Consider the following 4,904-nt stretch of genomic DNA (forward strand, 5'->3'; position numbering starts at 1 on the left):
TGTGTGACAAGTGATGTTTTTGTTCCAGAGTTGGTGTGACATCCTGGAAGGATGGGCTGTATACGATACTCTATAGGCTTTCAGGATGCAAAGTCTTTCTGTGATATTTTGGAGTGTGGGCTTTCATCCAGAGGATTTGTGTGGTCAGAGGTGGCTGTGTTAAAGGTCACCCTAAAGGAGTTTCAGGGGTTGGAGGTCAGGGCTCAAGTCAAGTTCTTCCTCACTAAACTCAGGCAAGTCTTGTAGAACACCAAATTTTTTTTCAACAATTAAATTGTCAAAAAGATTGTGGTTGGTCAGTGCAACCTCAGAATGATAAATGATTAGATTACAATACTTGTGCGTTCAATAGGCTGGTATTGTATTTATGTGGTGGAATAGATGCAGCCTACGCAATTTATTTTCTCTGTCCCTTTATTTCCTATATCCTGTGGATGCTGTAAAGGTAGGTATTGTCAATATTTAGGTATCATTTTAACATTTAATTGACTGGCTTTTATTTTGTTTCAACTCCATTAAACATTGAAATAGATTATATGGACATAGAATGTCTCAGCTTCATTGTTTGTTTGTTTTTGTTTTAAGAAAAGTATATGAAGTTAAGACGTATGGTTTATTCCTTGGACCTTGCAAGCAGTAGTTGACATAATGATTTACCCAAAAGTACTTTACCTTTATCCAGTGAAGAGTTGTCATGGAAAGACAATTTATGATCGGCCATTTTACTAAAGCACCTTGGCCAAGTTAGAATAAAACTAGAGACATAAAGTTTATTCTTAACCTTGAATTGTTGCAATTTCAAGAGCAGTTGCAGTGAGGCCCATCTGAAGATCTGGTTTTGCTGTATATCCCACATTCATTAAAAAAAAAAAAAAATTACATTTGTCACTAAGTCATTACTTGAACCGAAATGTTTGCACTTTAATTGTAATGACCTCACCCTTTCTTTAACAGGATAAGTGTGAAATATGTGAACGTTACAGCAAGTGTGCCATGAATTCTCATTTTAGCGTCAACTTACTTTTTGACTTTTACAAGAGTGGATTTCCAGACTCCTTTAAAGTGCTCTTGTTATATTTCATTTGCCAATCACAATTTATACGGAAAAGACCATGATAAAGTGCACAATTGAATGAAAGTGCCAATGAAAGTAAAGTCGTGAAAACAGTGTGCATAATAATATATATGCATGGTATGCATTTAGAATATGATAGTGCTGCTTTTTGTATTGCCCCTCATGCAACCTGCATGTTTGTTTATTGGCTTGTATTTAAATGTGTATGGATTTGCACTAATCAGTGTCACCTTCCTGTCTCCTTCCTTGCTTGTCCACACATTCCTGATGGGAATAAGTAATGAGAAAATGCTAGCGAGAATGGGAGGGAGGACATCTGCATCGTGTCAGAGTTGGGCCGGTGACTCCGGGCCAATAGAGGGTGCTGCTTCGCCACTGCCCCACTACTCACCACGTTACCTCAAATTTAAAAAGAGAATAATAAACTAAATATATTGTAAGATATATGTAACCTGTGTCTGTTTTCTATGATCAGGATGGTTAATTATGTGTCAAGTTTTTTCTTATATTGCCTGAATTGAAAGTTTGGCCATTGTTTGCGATTTTTAACGATGCCAGTTCCAATTCCAGTGACTTGTTTCAATTTCAGTGAAGTCTCCCTGATGAAACCCTTGACTATTCATGTGTGAACATTGCTATGTTGGCATGCTTGCTCATCAGTGTGTTTGGGTGGATGCTGCAGCCCGGGTTATTGATTTGCAAGGGTGAGTATGATGAAACACAAGGTGGCCTTTCCATCTCTGTCTTTTGTCTAACACAGATCCCTGTTGCTCTGTATGCATGTGCTCCAAGCATTGTAGTCTCTTATTCATTATCTGGCATGGGTGGAAGTGGCTCTTGAAGCAAGTGTACAATTTCACCTTTGATGAAATGCAGCGTAGTAAATGCCATACAGATGTAGAACTTGCGGGACCTCCACTATTGAACCGTGGAACATTTATTGTTGTTCATGTGCCAGATAGAATTTCCTTGAACCAATTAGGTAATTAAAATGTTACACAAACATTCACTGATGCTTGAGTTGTGAAAAAAAAAGTTGCCTCTGAGCTTAATCTCCCTCAGGAATGACCTGTGATAAGCCATCCAACAAAATTAACATTTGCCTCCGGGCGCAGCTCAGTAAAGGCTCACGCAGATGTCAACATGGTTGTAAATTATTACCATTGTGTAATTGCCTGACCATCAACTATCCACATCAAGGGTTTTACTATTCATGTCAACTAGAACCTAAATGATACCTAGAAGTCCCAATTGACAACACAAGAGCTTGCCAGAAGAAAGTCGTGCACTTTCTCATAGTCAGCTGGATAGATTTGTTGTGTGTTATACCAAGAAAGGGCCGGATGAGGTTATGGTGGAAGGAACCGAAAAACAGTGTGTCTTATTGTTTGTTCTAAACCGGGACATGACTCCACAATCCGAGATGGGGGAAAAAAACAAAACGGCCGAGTTCACTTGTGAGAAAAAAATGTACGATTGAATCCAAATCCCTGAATTGTGTTTTCTATTCTGGCCACAGTGTAAAACAATAGTGTAATTCAGTGACAACAAAACAAACTACAAACAATCAGAATTAAAAATTAGATGACTTAATCTAAATTATTTTCTCGTGACTCCTTAAAGTTCCAGTGCGGCTCACTGGTTTTTACTCGACATGTACCTGTATGGACTCTCAATTACGTCTGGCCATGCTCGTGATAAGACAATGGATGATCTCTCTGATCCCAAACGTGGATCAGTGCATCAATCAGGTCTCTGGAATAAAACAAAACAGCATGTCCCAGAGGTGATTGATTGGATTCTTTGTCATAGAGGACCTGAAAATTGTCCACAGCAATTCTAGACTGTCTTTCACATGGTCAGTGTGAGCACATTCTCTATGGGACCGAAGCACGCTTTGCAATCACCCTTTGATTGACTGGCGATGAGTTCACAGTATACAGTAGTCTTTCTTCAGCTCATAAAATTGATGAAATTGAACACTAAACCATCTTATAAAAAGAAAATCAAAAGAGAAAGCCATGAATTTGAATTGATCGCCCAGTACCTCAAAGAATATAAACGCCACTTATTTTCTATGGTCAATCCTTCAGACACACAACAAATTCCAAAAGCATCATTTTATTAATGCTGTTCTAAACGCAGATGAACATGGCACATGACACACGTCTGAAGCTGTCACAACTCAATAAACTCAAGATTGCCTCTTTCAAGCGCCACCGTATTTGATTATGTCTATAAATGCCAGCGAAAACATTACAGTGCCAAAAGGAAGTTGTAGCTAGGCTATGCCCAGAAATGTAGTCTCTGGGCTCCAAGGCGCCAGGGATGGAGCATCACTCAGTTGTCGAATGAGATTTTGCAAGACATAGAGGTAGCATGCTCTGGAACAGAAGAGAAAAAATCATCCAAACTATAAAGTCTAGAAGCCAAAATCTGTCACAATGCGGGGTTGTGTATTGGGCAGTGATTCTAGATGAATGTTGTTACAGTACATTTATTAAATGATATACTGGTAAGAGATTTCAAACAAAACAGAAAGTTCAGGTTCTCCTATCATGCCAAGAGTTGTCTGTGTGTGTACACGCACACACACACTTACACAATGGTTGATGGTTTCCATGGTGACTGTATTCCAGTGAGTAGAATTTTCCTGGCGGTGTGCAGAACAGAGGCCACTTCACAGTTTGTCCTTTAGGTTTGCTTTGATCTAAGTGGGTAGGTCAATGAGAAGGGAGGACAAGCCTGACCTGTAGCTCACACACTTGCATGCCCAAAAACACATTCTTGAACACGATACCGTTTTGCAGTTTTTTTCTTAGAACTTAATGCTAAAAAAAAAAAGTCTCATACCCTTATATAAAATACTTTTGAATTTATGCATACGTTTTAGAAAAGTGGGATCATAAAGGATGGAGGAGGTAGATATAGATTTAATCAAAATGAGAGATAGATCTTTCTAACATTCACACCCGCACACACATTCTTAATGACATCCACGGTTATGGTTTAGACTAGACTTGGTTATAAATGATCTCTCCGGCTGAGTCAGACGATTTTAATGGGGCCTTGCGCTGCAGCGTACGTATTTGTGTGTTTGAGAGTGAACGTGTATGCCCGAAAGCAGATGTAATTAAAGTTGATATGTTGCATCACATTTATTTATTATCAGTCTGCAAATCTGAGCTAAGAATGTAGGCTTATGAACTCATATCAAATTCAGGTTCGTAATTTAATTGGGCAGCATCAGCGAGTTGTAACCAATTTTCTTTTGAGTTGACTTAAGGAATGGTAGTCGGGACTGAGAACTTTCTTGAAAAGAACTGTGATGAGAGTCGGCAAAAATGTGCTTAGCTTGGATGACTAACCATCAGTTCACGTTGCACATTGAAATTGTTGGACCAGATGTGCATTGTAGCTACATGCGCTATTTTAATGTCCAGCGCAAATTTAGCGCAAAGTGCAATGCTTATAGGTGGATTTTTTTTCAGATGTTTTCATAAACGAGAGTAGTTAGGAACTGCCGCCTGCGCCGTTGTGGGCGTGAACACCGCTTGCCTCCCATCCAATGGAAGTGGCTCTTCACATTCACTTTAAAGTCAGCACAGGAGAGGCACGGGATCTCGGCTCGTGCTAAGCTAAATGCAAGAAGACTTCCTCTTGCTGATGAAGTCAAGTTGGCACTTGGAGACACTGGCACGAAAATCAAGATGCGCTCGTTTTCACGCCTAAGCTCATGAGCGCTGTCCACGGAAAGAGCCCAATGAGTCAACCCCCTTTTGTCGGTGGACTCGGCTGACGTATTACGTTATCTACAACAGCTGTGGGA

The sequence above is a fragment of the Syngnathus leptorhynchus genome, chromosome 5 (genome assembly GCF_054491065.1).
Source record: "Syngnathus leptorhynchus isolate UIUO chromosome 5, UIUO_Slep, whole genome shotgun sequence".
In the NCBI taxonomy this organism is placed as follows: Eukaryota; Metazoa; Chordata; class Actinopteri; order Syngnathiformes; family Syngnathidae; genus Syngnathus; species Syngnathus leptorhynchus.